The sequence below is a fragment of the Triturus cristatus genome, chromosome 11 (assembly GCF_964204655.1).
Source record: "Triturus cristatus chromosome 11, aTriCri1.1, whole genome shotgun sequence".
NCBI lineage: Eukaryota > Metazoa > Chordata > Amphibia > Caudata > Salamandridae > Triturus > Triturus cristatus.
This window is the reverse complement of record NC_140594.1, coordinates 331,565,960-331,581,904: the sequence shown is the minus strand read 5'-3', so window position 1 is coordinate 331,581,904 and position 15,945 is coordinate 331,565,960.

Sequence of the window (15,945 nt, the reverse complement as noted above, 5' to 3'; positions counted from 1 at the left end):
AAAGTGAGTTAAAATAATTAACTAGTGGGCCAATCTAAATTTATTGTTGCTCCTAGCTAATTAATTAAAAAAGTGGGTAATATGCTAGAGATAACTACTATAATGGGTAAGTGTACCTAGCATATGTTGTCGACTAGTTTCAAGCTTCCCAAGCTCTTCATCAGGACTACACTGGGACCAGCCCAGTGTGAATACCACTCCTAGAAGACCTAAATTGGTGCATAAAATAAGTGAAAAAAACGAAAAACGCTGTGCAAATTAAGCATGCGTTATTCAAAATACATACGTAATGTACGTCTCATGGAATTATTTTAAAAGGCAAAACTGTGCCTCATGGTCGACTGAGGGGGGGTTGGACACTCGTACACTTGTACTTGTCAGGCCACCCGCCGGAAAACACCTACTGGTACACTGCCTCGCCGACCGCATACAGTATGCATACAGTATGCATACAGTATGCGGTCGGCGAGGCAGTGTACCAGTAGGTGTTTTCCGGCGGGTGGCCTGACAAGTACAAGTGTACGAGTGTCCAACCCCCCCTCAGTCGACCATGAGGCACAGTTTTGCCTTTTAAAATAATTCCATGAGACGTACATTACGTATGTATTTTGAATAACGCATGCTTAATTTGCACAGCGTTTTTCGTTTTTTTCACTTATTTTATGCACCAATTTAGGTCTTCTAGGAGTGGTATTCACACTGGGCTGGTCCCAGTGTAGTCCTGATGAAGAGCTTGGGAAGCTTGAAACTAGTCGACAACATATGCTAGGTACACTTACCCATTATAGTAGTTATCTCTAGCATATTACCCACTTTTTTAATTAATTAGCTAGGAGCAACAATAAATTTAGATTGGCCCACTAGTTAATTATTTTAACTCACTTTAAACCACTCCACACCACAACACTTGCACAACACATAGTCTTGTTCAGTGCTCCTACGTAAATCCGCAAGTCGCAGCACGCCTCAGTCCGTAGAGGACTGAGAGGACCCCAATGATGAAGCATGTCACCGTGGGGAAACCCTGGTGAGTGAGGGGACTAAAGAAAGGAATTGCCCTTTCTTTCTTTTTCTTGGGTTTCTCGGGAAACAAGTGCTTTCCCTATACCCTTTTGGTTAGGTTCTCATAATCTGACGACTCAGATTATTTATTTCTTTATTTTCATGCTCATATATCTACGACATTATCGCCTTTCTTAGTTACGTTAGTTGTAACGGATTCTATGTTTCAGTGGTCAGTCATTTACAAGCTTATTTATAGAGTTTACATACTGATATATAATCTCGTTTATCTTAATTATTTGCCATAGAGCTTCATTGACTGTTATACTTATCTTTACTACATTCCGTTCTCTACTATGTTTCACTTTTCTCTTTTTTCTCTTTTTTTCATAAAGTACCATATAATATTCTTTGTATTGTATTTCTTTTTCTTTTTTCTTTTCTGCTCTTGATGATGTCTACTCTGGCTTGGTTATAATTATAGTGTTGTTTTGATTCATTTTTCACTAGCTCTTATTGAATTGTATTTTTAGTTTATTATTATGAAGTGCTGTTTATCTCCTTTAGATGGTTCCTCTTTTTAATTACACATAATCAGCTATGTATTGGTCTGGGGTTATATATGCTGATGAGTTTTATTCCTCCTGTTGGTTTCCTTGCTCTTTTTCCCATGCTCCCCCTGATATGAATTTGGTCTTTTTCAGACCTTCCTTTTGGGCTCTTATCTCTCCTGCTCTATCTATTTTCTTGCTTTCTTTTTCCTCTTCTTTTTCCTTTTCTTTTCGGATTTCCTCCTTGGATTCTCCTTGTTTCGTGTTGTTGTCTAGTGTCTGGAGGCGTGTCTTTTTGGAAGTTGTACTTCATATATTATATATGCCATATCCTTGTTTCCTGAGGCTAGCTCTATGTCTGGTTTGAATATACTCTCCCTTAATGTTAAAGGATTAAATCACCCAGTCAAGAGGTCAAAAATTCTAGACTACTGCAAATCCCTGTCTTCGGATATTGTCCTCTTTCAAGAGACAAAGGTCTCTGTCAAGGAGGCGTCGTTTCTAAAGAAAGAATGGGTTTCTGATGTTGCGTGTTCAGATGCGTGTGGTAAACGTAATGGGGTAATTACTTTAGTTTCTAAACGATCTGGATTATCTATTGTTTCCTCTGAACAGGATACAGAGGGTCGTTGGCTACTTTCTAAGATATCCGATGGTAATGCTGTTCTCTTTGTTATGAACATTTATGCCCCTAACAAAGATGATCCGTCTTTTTGGAAAGTAATCTCCAAAAAGCTAAATAATACTCCTCACTCTGGCAATCTTGTTGTAGGGGGAGACTTTAATTTACCAATGGATCCTATTTTAGATAGGAATTCTGCCTTTACCTTTCGTCCCCCTCAAGCACATAAACAACTGATTAATATGTGCTCTCTGACACATCTCCAGGACGTGTGGCGTCTTCATAATCCCACTGGCAGTGATTTCTCCTTTTTTTCGTCTCCCCATTCGTCCTTTTCACGCATTGATTACCTTTTGGTTCACTCCTCGCTTGTTCAATCTGCCTCTTCCCCGCTTATCCATCCCATTTTAGTTTCAGACCATGCTGCGGTGACGTTCACGCTTATGTCTTTTGCCCCCAGAGCAAGGTCTCGATCTTGGAGACTAAATACAGAAATTTTACATGATGACTCCCTGATTCGAGAATTTTCTAATGAGATTGAGACGTTTTTCCTTGAGAATGTTGGATCAGTTAGTTCTCCTGTGGTTCTCTGGGATTCTTTCAAATGCACTTTCCGTGGTCAGGTTATTCAGTGTATGTCAAGGAGGAATGCTGCCATTAAGAAGGAACTCACGGATTTAGCAGATGAGATTAAACGTCAGGAATCTCTTTTTCGCAATTCTAAAGATAAGTCATATTTACAATCTATTAAAAACTTAAAATACACGTACAATACCATAGTTACTAAGAGAGCTCATATTGGCCTTCAGGCTCAAAAATCTAAGAAGTTGTTGTTAAAAAATCGTGCGGGTAAGATTCTTGCAGCTACATTGAAGTTCCAGGAATCTTCTTATAAATCCTCCCAAATCTCTTCTATTACTGACCATCTTGGTACGAAAAAATTCCAGACTGCAGAAATTCTTGAGGTCTTTCGCGACTTCTATAATAATTTATATACGCCCTCTACTCAGGCTTCTTTTGAACGTTGTCAGGAATTCTTGAAGACGGTTCCTTTGAAAGCTGTTTCGGAGGAAGATAATAATTCTTTGAATTGCCCGATTACCTCTGATGAGATCATTTCCGCGATTAAAGCTACTCGTTCTGGTAAGGCTCCGGGCCCTGATGGCTATCCTATTTTGTTTTATAAGACTTTTCTCTCCGTGCTTGTTCCGAAACTTCAACTGGTCTTTGATGCTTTTATTAAGGATGGCTCGGTGTCTGGTTCTGCTGCTGATGCTACTATTGTAGTAATCCCCAAAGAAGGGAAAGATCATTCAGACCCCAAAAGTTTTCGCCCTATTTCCCTTCTTAACATGGAAGCTAACATTTTTGCTAAAATTTTGGCTAAACGCTTAGAATCCTTTATCCCTCAATTGGTTCATCCTTCTCAGACAGGTTTTGTGAAGGGCCGTCTTGCACGTGATAATATTCGTACTTTCTGTCACATTCTCGGGGCCGCCAAGCGATCTAATCTTCCAGCAGCGGCCTTGGCTCTTGACGCTGAAAAGGCCTTTGATAAGGTTTCGTGGCCTTTTTTTACGAGCCGTTTTATGTGCGCACAACCTTGGTGATTCCTTTATCCGTATGGTTATGTCTCTGTATTCCAGGCCTCGAGCTAACATAAGAGTGAATGGAGCTACGTCATCCTTTTTTAACCTCCGCCAGGGTACGAGACAAGGTTGCCCTTTGTCCCCTCTTTTATTTTTGCTGTCCATTGATCCTCTTCTCAGAATGATTGATGTTCATCCAGACATTAGGGGTTTTTCTTTTGGATCTCATCAGATTAAAACAGCTGCTTATGCTGATGACGTTCTCATTTTTTCAGAAGATATTGCACGCGCCATCCCTGCTATTTCTGATACAATTTCTATTTTCTCAACGGTTTCAGGGTATACCCTGAACAAGGGTAAGACCGAGATGTTCCCATTAAATGCTTACTGTTTTTCCTCTCATATGGGTTCGGCTGGTTTTAAGTGGCAATCTAAGCAATTAAAATATTTGGGTATTTATTTTTGTTCCACTCTTTATGCCACTGTTACATATAATGAATCTCAAACTATTCTTAAGGTACGACATCTTCTAGAAAATTGGTCTCCGAAACATATTTCTTGGTGGGGCCGACTCCAAACTCTTAAAATGATGATAACACCTATTATTAATTTTGTTTCCTCTATGCTTCCAGTTCAGCTCTCTGATGCCTTCTTTCATGAACTTGATTTAATTACTTCCAAATTCTTATGGAATGACAAAAGGGCTAGAATTGCCTATAAATTCTTGAGAAAATCCTATGATATGGGAGGTTGTAATCTTCCTGATTGGGGGAAATATCAGTCTGCTTTTTTGGCCTCCCAGGGGGCGCTCTGGTTTTCCTCTCCCTCTATGCATGTTCCGGCTTGGTTGCTAATAGAACAGGAATTGGCCTCTCCTCTTCCGACTGCCTCTTTCTTAACCACAAATACCCTTTCTATTCCATTTTCTAGATCTATTATTCTAGACACTATTGCTGCGGTTCGCAAGGTTGATAAGAGAGTGGCGATTCCATTACATAAAACTAGATGGTCATCTATTTGGCGGAATTCCAAAATTAAAATTACTATCGATCCAGACTTGGTGTCTTATTGGTCGGGGAAAGGTATCTCACTTGTTAAACATTTATATGATTCCAACAATGATCCTCTCCCTTTCTCTTCCCTGGCTCAACTTTTCTCTTTATCTAATATAGATTTCTATACCTTCCTTAAGATAAAAGTAGCACTTGCTAAAGTACATCTGCATCCTTCTTCCCCTACGATTACGCTTTTTCAGTTATGGGTTAGATCTGGTCATGTAGCATCTAGGATTTATAAATTTTTATCGTCCTCGACACTTCCCTCTCAAACTGTTACACAGCAAAAATGGCTTCATCATTTCGAACATGATGTTACCGATCATAACTCTTCAGACACTTGGCAGGATATTGGTAGGCTTTCTCTTCGTAATAAAATTGCCCCTTCTTTAATGCAGTCTAAGTTTTTCTCTATTAATCTTCTTCACTGGACTCCCACTCGTTTGTATTCGTTAAATCTTAAGGAAGATAATTTATGTTGGAGTTGTGGTCTTGCACCAGGCGATTTTCAGCATATGTTCTTTGATTGTTCTCTTCTCCAACCCTTTTGGGGTTTAATTCATAAACACCTCATGCTTATCTTTAATATTAAGTTCCAACTTTCATTTCCGTTAGTCCTTTTAGGCCCGCTGGCGGCCTCGGTCCCATTGCCTCTAGACTCCATGGAGGTACAACTGTTGGATCTTTTACTAACCGTTGCAGTAATTCTCATGGAGTGGAAATCTTTTTCTTCAGTCTCTTATCATACTTGGTGGGCATGGGTTTCTTTCCTACGTAGTGCTCATACTTCAGTTGAGCATGCTCATCTTTCTCCGTCTATATCTTCTGGTGTGTGGTTGGCGCTAGATACGTACATGCAATTGGCCTCAGAGGGGTTGGTGGATCAATATCCCTTTGATTTGTCTATTTAATGTTGTCTTGAGTGTTCGGTGAATCCTTTGGAAATCCCTCTCTTTTCTCTCCCTTTGTCTAGTCTCTCCTCTTCTCTATCCTGTCTCTTCTCTATCTTTGCTTTTTTCCTTTCTTTCCTCTTATCCCCAGTTTAATATCTAATGATGATACTTTTGATAATTACTTCTCCCGGTTTTTCATTGCTTCCTCCTCAATTGACGTATGTCTCTGATACTTTCAGAATAATGAATGTTTAGATATATTTTTATTGGTTATTATCAACCTAACATTTTATATATATTAGCTGTTATCAATTGTATCATTCTTGCCTGTATATTATGTTTGTATCTAATCTTTTAAAAAATAAACTCTTTTGAAATAAAAAAAAACAAATCTATTCCTTTACGCAACATACTTTTCTATTGCAAACTTTATTATTTGAGGCTGCACAGCAGCTATCAGCTTATACCAGTAATTTAGATCGCACAAGTTGGCATTCTGAACCTGTGTGCAATTTACTGCTACAGTGCTTCAGAATCTCTCCTGCTTTAATTTTCAAAGTTTACCTGACTGTCGACCTCTGGTGATACTTCAAATATATAGAGTGTTTGAGTTATTATTTAGAATCCTCCGCACTGACTACTAGATGTCCCCTGTTAGGTGTAATCTGTTTTATAGTTCCTACTTGTATTATATTTTTGTTTATGACAAAGGAAGATAATAAACCATCGACTGAAGTACAAGAGTACTTGTAAATCAAGCCACTATAGGAACTTTGATCAAAGATGTTCAATGTTTTCTCTGTCAAGTGAGCTTGTTGTTACCCCGCTCACATAGACCCAGTCCTTTTCAGTTATGTTCTCTTGCTTGTTTCCAGACATACGCTGTCTGAATGTGTTCTAGCAAATAAGGTCATTTTTTTTTACCCTCAACAATATCATTTCAGGGCAAAACTATTAGATGCTCTTCATATTTTACGTATAGTGACGAGTACCAGGAGGTGTGTTGTAGGCTTACAGAAGCGTATATATGTATTTTTAAAATAAATTCTTCCTTAGTCTCTATATTAAAAGCGATGGCTAAAAGAGGTGTCACTCGTGTGTGTATTTTGTTGTAACACCTCCAGCCAAAATACAGTACAAGTACAAAATGAGACAGGTCTCACGTTAATTAAGACCAAAGTAGGTGTGAAGCAAGGGAGGTGCCAGAAACACAAAATACCCTCACTTTGAACCATAGCACCAAGCGAGCGAGTGGGCCCAGTAGTCATTTACGGGATTGCGCCCTCCTGAGGGAAATATGACATATCCTTGCTTTATTCCTGCCGTCTTTCATTCCATATTTCTGTGGTTTTTCTATCTTTCTTTTATTCCTTCGTTCGATCATACTTTCTGTCCTTTTTATCCATCCATCATTCCTCCCTTCTTTTCATCATTCATCTGTACCTGTTGATCCATTCGTCCATTTCACCTTCCTTCATTCTATAGATCTAGCCTTCTCCTTCTTTACTTCCTTCCTTCCTTCCCTCCCAGCTGCCCTTCCTTCCTCCTCGCAAACTCCCTCCGTTCCTTCTTTCCCACCCAGAACCACTTTATTCCTTCCTTCCTTCCACCTAGACATCCTTCTTTTATCATGAAAGATAAAGTCACATTGCCTTCAATCACATGTGGCAGGCCACACATACAGCAAGAACCAAAAATAGGCCTCCGCTTCAAGGAGCCTGCATGCAGTAATAGAGTGAAAATACAGTCTGATTACAGTCACAGATAGCAGGACCCCCCAGAAGATCTTTAGTCTCTATCAGAGGCATAGCTAGAGCTCGTGACGCCCGGGGCTATCCTTCAGATTGTCGCCCCTTAGGGGGTGCTGGGAAAAAAGGACAGCGAGCACCTGAAAGAGATCTGAGAGACACGTAGTATCGCCGCTAATAGTCAGGTGAAGCTCACAACTTCTCCACAGGCAGCCCGCTGCTAAGCTGAGCTCTGGAATTGAGTGTGAAAGAACTTACTTAGGACGAAACAAGCAAAAACGAATTACTTCCTGTGCTCGTCCTTGAAAAATGTACAGTAGCTTGAGGTATGTTACCTACCTCTATGCCTTCCAAAGCTAGAAATGGAAAAGTTGAAGAGCAGGCACCCTGTACCAGAGTACCTGCTTGTTTCTGAGAAGTGCTGGTACTCTGTAATTAAACGTACTTCGTCACTCTTGAGAAGTGCCGGTACTCTCCAATAAAACGTATTACGTCACTCTTGAGAAGTGCCGGTACTCTCCAATTAAATGTATTACGTAACTCCTGAGAAGTGCATGTACTCTCCGTCTCAAAATAAAAAAGTTCCGGTACTCAGTACCTTCCCATTTAAAGCACTGATGCCTTCCTAAAACACAAGTGCTAAGCAAAGTGGGTACACTCAGGTCTACTTTAGCCTTCACTATCCATCTAATAGCAGCTCAGCTGCTTTGTTAGTCTGTCCTAAGTGGGTAGGAGTGGGAGACTCCATATAAGCCTGACATGGTTTTATTCTGCTGTTTCTGGAGTAGCTGTTGTCCCTTTTATTGTATAGACTTGTCAAGCGAAATGCCAATACCATTTTCTTACAAAAAAAATAACTTAATCTGTAGAATCTTTGAGTTTCCATCGAAGGATGGCCCTGCCTCTGGCACCATTCCATCAGTGCCAGTAAATAATATCATTGCCTCACTCTCTATGCAAGCTTTACCGAAGAGGTAAATTCCACTGAGAGAGCACTGAGATCTTTGGAAGCATTCTGAGCTTTTGTGGCACTGTTTATGTCCCTGTTGTTCTGTCTGTTTAGTCTCTGCTCACCACCCCCATAGGCAGCCATCCCCAAAGAGGAACAGTGGAGGCTTCTGCTCTGGGGCAGTGAGGCCTGTGGTAGTAGGTAAGAGGAGGAGCAGAGAGGGTGTCAAGCTCCTCTTGGGGGTGTTCTGTTTTGCCAACACGCCCTCATCTGCAATAGAGAATAATTATTTGAAAAAGAGTTTGAGAGGATAACAAGATCTGATGTTCCCCAACTGTGCCAGAGAGACACTTGGGTTGTGGAAGCAAAACTGGACATAGCATGGGACAAAGAAGGATGCGGTGTTGGTTACTGAAATCTGCGCCGCACCTCAATACTTTTTTTCATCATCTGTGTGTTCATCCCCTCTGAAATAGACAGAATGGCTTGAAAGTGACTCTCAAGCATGAAACAGAGGATATTTAGTAAATAGTTTCCCCCAAATACTTTGATTCTAGGCACATGTCTGTACACTAGTCACATGGTAGAGTTCATGTGATGTTGACTTGCACCCTAGCCTGTTGGCAGGCTCCTACACAGATCAAGCTCCATGTTGAGGCTTACACACGTTAGTGAGCGCCTGCGTCAGTGAGTGCCTACCTCGGTGCTGGACAGGAAGGAGCACAGGTCAAGGTGGGCACACGCTGACATCAGAGCAGATGTCTTCATATCGGAACATGCAGACTGGTGGCATGGCATGCATGCTGCTTACCGGCACAGGGGAAAGACGTGTGCCCATAGAGAAAATGAACTTGGGCAAAAACATTCCTACACGTGCTCCCAGGGGATTCAAGGTGAAGAGGGGTGCACGTGCCATGTCAGGGTAATATGCATTATATCTCAATCCTTTTTGTGCTGAATAACCCACTGCTTTAAAAGGAATTCTGCTTTTGGCAGCTAAGAGAAACGAGGCAAGAGACTTGGCGATGATTACTCAAGTTACAGCCATAACCCAGTAATAACTGCCTGACAAACGCACCACAAACGCTGAGGTATGTCGCGCACCGTGGTGCGTGCGCTGCAGGCTGCATTATTTGCTTTAACATCGATCACAATAACAATAAGAGAATAAATAGCCCGATGAGTTTTGCATTTTCCCTTGCCACGCTTTAAAAGGGGAAATAGAAAACACTCACTATATCCATTCAGAGCTTCCACAAACCTCTATCCTGCTCATGTGTGCACTTAATTCAGGAATATGAGGCTGAAAAATACATGCATCCACGCGGTGCCCACAGCCAGCTCCGAAAGAGAACTGCGCAACAGCCGAGGGTATCTGCTCGTCCGCTGCTCATAAACACAACCACCTTCCTGGTGCATTTTTCTCACCCTCTTTCCTCCCCTGTGTCACTGGTGTGTGTGTGTGTTGGGCAAATGCTTTACACATTGCCTCTGGGCTAAGCCCCACTGCTCTGCCATGCTACCAAGGGGGTGAGCAGGGTTTATCTTATGTGTGTAACTCCCTTACCCTGAGTAGAGTGGTGGGTTCTGCCTGGAACAGGTGCATACCCTAGCCAACCAGAAACCCCATTTCTAACACCACACATTCACACTCCCACTTTTCCGCTCATTGTTTGGGATTTACAGTTGTGGAGATCTTTGCACTCGTGCCAGAGAACTCCTCCCAAGCAAATTGATTTACACCTGCAGAGAATACCTTTTTAAATTCCAGACCAGTGTAAAAAACTTCAATATGGTCATAAAGGTAAGTTTGTGACCAAATTTACTTTAGTGAAAAGGCTCTGGAACATTTTTGCTGTCTTAATTTTAGCTTGATTAAATAGAATTTTGTTAACTGTTGGAAAGTGTTTTTTTAGTAGTGCTAAGCAGTGACTTACCACTAGTAATAAGGCCACAAACACAATAAAAGGTTCAGTTAGGGTCTCAATAAATTATCCTCTTCCTCAACCCTTGGCAGCTGTCAATGAGCAGGGATGCTTAACTTAGGAGACAGGTGTATAAACCAATTAAAAGAACCAATACATTAAATAGGTAAGACACAACACACAATAGAAATCCAACTCCAATTTATAATATAGATTATATTTTAACGAACAAATAGGCAACAAAACTACAAAACTCCAATGAAGGTAACCAGAGACATGAATTAAAACTAATGTTTAGAAGCAAGTAGCACTCAAAGGGTTAAAAAAAAGTTGTCCTGGACCAAGAAAAAGTCAAGAATTCTTTACTCTTACTTCCAGAAGTGTTTCTTGATGCAGAAAAGTGGTCCACAGCACAAGCCAAGGGTTCAGATGTTCTGGTTTCTCTCTTGGGGTCTGGGACTATAACTCCCACAATGCACCTAGTCAGCTTATGGGACTTTTTTACAAATGTTGCTCTAAACTTCTGGGACTTCTTCCAGAAAGTCTCCTTGAGTGCTCAAAGTGTCCACAACACCAATCCAGATGTCTAGAATTTCTGAGATGGGATTCTGGGACTATAATTCCCGCAATACACCTGACCAAAGACTACATACTCACTCCAGGATGGGGATGTCTTGGTGGAGATGATGCAGGTGGGCTCTGTTAACCTGTAGTTTGCAGGGAATCAACTCCTTAATCCTTCTTGAAGCCAGGCAAAGTCCTTAGGGCTGTGTAGTAGGTGCAGTCCTTCAAAATGTACAGGCCTTTGGGATACAGATCAGGTTTCCCTCTGGGCAGTCCTTCTTCTCCTTGTAGTTTCAGGCAGCATATTTGAGTAGAAATGCAGCTCTCCCATATTTATTCTGTTTCTGGGCGTCAAGCAATGGGGAAAACCCGACCAATGGGATTCAGGGTGCCACCCAGTACATCTCAGAATACATCGAAGCAAACCATGTCCTGGACATCTCCTAATCCGGCTTCAGAAGCAACCAAAACACAGAGACTACACTTCTCTCTGCCACCAACTACATCTGCCGCCTCCGCAACTGGAGCAAAGCCACAGCCCTCATCCTTCTGAACCTCTCGTCCGCCTTCGACATTGTCTCGCAACACACCCTTATCACGAGACTCCATGACGCCAGCATCCGCGTCAGGGCCCTGGACTTCCTCACTGGTCAAACACAGCAAGTCATACTTCTACCATTCCTCTTCAAGCCCACGGAGATCAGCTGTGGAGTCCCCCAGGTCTCCTCCCTGAGCCTGCCTCTTAAAAACATCTATATGACCTCTCTCGCGCCAATTGTCAGGAATTTTGGACTCCACACCATCTCCTATGCTGGTGACACACAGCTGATCCTCTCCTCGCCACGAACCCACAACTACCAGAAACAACTTGTCCCAGAAACTCCTCAGGAAACCACAGAACATTCAAAATGCCACTGCCAGACTGCTCTTCGACATACCACACTGCAGTCATATTACCGAACCTCTCAGAGAACTCCACTGGCTCCCAGTGAACAAAAGAATCACTTTCAAGCAACTCACACATGCCTACAAATCCTGCCATGATGCAGGAGCAGCATATCTGAACCACCGCCTCTCATTCCATGTACCCACCAGATACCTCCGTCTGCCCAGCTGGCCCTTGCCACCGTCCCTCGGATCCACAAGTCTAGAGAACCAGAGGAAGATACTTCTCCTACTTCACCACCAAGACTTGGAACACCCTGCCTCTCTACCTCAGACAATCCCCGTCACAGACCTAATACAGGAAGGATACCAAGACCTGGCTCTTCAACAGAACCCCTGCGCTCAGATGGATGACTGCCATGTAGTGCATGGAAATGATGTGCACAGTCCTTTTCCATTGCGCGCGGGTCTGCAGCCGGCAGATCCACCCGCAATGGAAAAGGCACAGGATACTCCCGCCAGTGTGGCGGGCGTATCTTGATGTGATGGCAGGGCCGCCGCAGCTTCGGCGGGCAGTCCCGTTACGGTGGCGGGCATCGTATTAGGCCCCATAGTCTCCATTTTTCCCACTTCTTCAGTGAATTGAGGACGGTTGATAATGGCCCAGAAACTTTTACTATCTTTAAGAGCACTTGCTCTTTCCAAATCATCCCACGCTATGCGCCTTAACTCCTCTTTTCTTGCGCTGATGGTGGTTTTTATTTATTGTTAAATTGGCAGTGTTTCCTTCACCAGGGCTTATAAAACATCTGTTATGATGTCTCTCCTTATAGTTACTGGCGCTCCTCGGGGAGACCTTATGTAAAAATAAAGTACATTCCTACTTTGGAAGTACATTTATTCCAAAATCGAATTGGCAAATCATAACTTAAAAGCAGCCTGCAGGGCAGGGCTGGCTTTTAAAGTGACAGCAGGCAACACAATAGTACAGACACTAGTGCAGGAAATCTACTGGGCCTCTGAAACTCCCTGCCTTATAATATACAAGGGACTTATAGGTAGTTTGAATTCCCCTTGTCTTATCATATACTATGGACTTACAGGGGTGTGTCATTGTTTAAATATAATTATACCTAACCATGTAATCGCAGCACAGGTCCTGGGTCTGGTTAGCAGAGGTCAGGACATGATCAGAGTCAGAAAACTAGCACCTGGTAGCCAAAATAGGGGCAAAATGTGGGGGGACACTGCAAACAGGTTCTGATTTCACACATTAGCTTTGAATTATGTTCCTTACAATGATAGTTTTAACAGGATATGCTTTAAAGTAGCAGAGTTGAAGATACAATTACTCCAGTTTTATGATACTTTTCTATGAAGCAACTGAAAATAAAACCTAACAATGGTACATTGCGTTAGCATTTGAAGTCCCACAGCATTTGTTCAAAGGCATGAGGTTTAACAATAATGTCTCTATCTTTTTCCATCACGACTTCCCTTTCGATAGCACACTGTACCTCTATTTGCTGGTGGTAATCTGTTTGCCCAAGTAATTAGTACCTGAAATTTACTCCATCTTTAACTTGATTTTGCTCCTCATGTTGACCTCAAATTGCTGTCCAGGCTTGCACTATTTCATTCAACTCCTTTCAAATTGTATTCAAAGAAATGGTCAGTACCACCAGACTTAAAAACAATTTCTTGAAACTAGTTTTACAAGGCATTCACCAATACAGAGTGTATTACACCCTTAACGCTATGCCAGCTTCTGTCCCTTGCAAAGTCCATAAGTCCATAGAGTTTTTTTTTATCCTTGAGCAACAACTAGACTATAGCCAACTAATTTAAGTTTTGCTCAAACAAAAATAGTTATCCTGTATTGGCTTTCAAAGCATAAGCAGCTCTGAGGGGGCCTACCTTCAAAGTGGTTCACTGATAGAATATCAATGTTAAAAATATAGATGTTCAAGATACCAAAACAAAATATAGACTACAAAAATATCGACTCCCATACCTTCACAGGTAAGTAAAAAATATTGCATCACAAATATTGATGTAAAAAATAAAGATGTAAAAAAAATCGATTTAAATATATATATAACATAAATATATATAAATTCACTTAAAAAACCATAGGTTTCACACATGTTATAGTTAGGTGGACATTTCACTCATAAAAAACCAATGAAATTTCGCCGTTATAGTTAGTTGAGATAACTATAACTCGCGCGCCCGCAATCCTCTGCTCATGACGTCACATATTACATCACTCATGACATGGTCAGTGGCATCACTCATGACATCACTGATGACATCATCCTTGTGATAGAGTGGCGGTCGCGCGAGTTATAGTTATCTCAACTAACTATAGCGGGGGAATTTCATTGGTTTTTTACGAGTGAAATGTCCACCTAACTATAACGTGTGTGAAACCTATGGTTTTTTAAGTGAATTTGTACAGTTTTTTAAATGCTAAGTTATGTATGTATTTTTTAATTTTTTTTTTTTTTAGTTTTTCACCGCACGGTGCGCGCACCCCGCGATTTAAAACAAAAAATAAAAATGTTTTTTTCACCCTTCGGTGTCCTTTAGGGACCCCCTGACAAAGGCTAGGGGGTCAGGAACTCTCTACCCTGCCCCCTTTTCACGTTCGCCACCTCTCTTTTTCACTGTCGCACCCAAAACAAACAAAATGGCAGACGACACTTCCTGATTTCGACCGATTCGAACGTTGGCTGACATGTAACCACCAATCAGAATTACGCTCGCGCATGTTAGGGTGCGGCTATAGATATTTATGTACTTTTAACTGCAATTTTATCAGGAAATACTGAACAGATTGACTCCGTATATGCAAAAGGCACATGCCTGACCTGAGGACTACCTCTTTGCCAAATTTCAAGTAATTCTGTTCAGCCGTCCAGGCTGTACCTTCGACTAAAGGTCCTATGGGAAAATGCATGGGGAAAACGCGTTTTGGGACCCCCCTTTTTTGTCAGCCCCCGCTTGACGAATCACCCCGAGACTTTCAGGGTAGGAGCTGAGCGGGGCACCCCATTAGTTTTGAAAATTTTGCGAAGATTCGTCAACCGGCGCCAAAGTTATTCAAAATAGAATTTTGAGATTTCCTATGGAAACACGGTCCTAACTACAACTATCTACTGGCGACCGCCAGTAGATAATTAAATATCAATATTAATTTTAACTAAATTAATTAATTACATTTAATATACATTTTATGAAATATTACAAATAAACTTAATTAAAAAAATAGAAAACAAATATATAATTTATACATATATATATATATATTTTTACTTTAAAATAATTAATAGACTATTATCTTTAAAAGTTTAAAATTATATAAAAATAATATATATATATATATATATATAAATAATTTAAAATATAAAAGAACATCTAGAATAAATTAAAACATTAAACTATGAAAAAATATTTAAACTTAATTTGCCCTATACAATTAGTGCAACAGTAGGATAAGTATTGGATAGCGGAGGGGTTAAAAAAATGTGTTCCCAATCCAGTGAGTGTAACAGTCGGGAAAGTGTTGGATGGCGGAGGTGTAAAGATTACTATTCCCACTCCAGTGAGTGCAACAGTAGGGAAAGTGCAGGATAGCGGAGAGATAAAAGTTACTATTCCCACTCCAGTGAGTGCAACAGTAGGAAAAGTGCTGGATAGCAGAGGGGTAAAAATTGCTATTCCCACTCCAGTAAATGAAACAGTAGGAAAAGTGTTGGATAGCGGAGAAAAATAAATTACTATTCACACTCAAACACTTAGAAAAATACATATATATATATTTTCAAAAAAATCATAACTAATAAACAAATACAAATGTTATGTTATGTTATGTTAGGAGCTTTTATATTGCGCACAGCTGCCCCAGCTAAGGGGCGTCCTGGCGCATGACCGGTAAAACACAACTAACACTGAAATAGGGGGCCGAAAAAAGGGAACAGAGTTTAAAACAAGAGGGTTTTTATAGCTTTCCGAAACAGAAAAAGGTCATCCATTGCGCGAATCTCAAGCGGAAGCGAGTTCCAGAGCACTGCTGCTTTTACCCGAAAAGCTCGACCGCCAACTCGACTGAGCTTAAACCTCGGAACTACAGCCAGCGCTTGGCCCATTGATCTTAAAG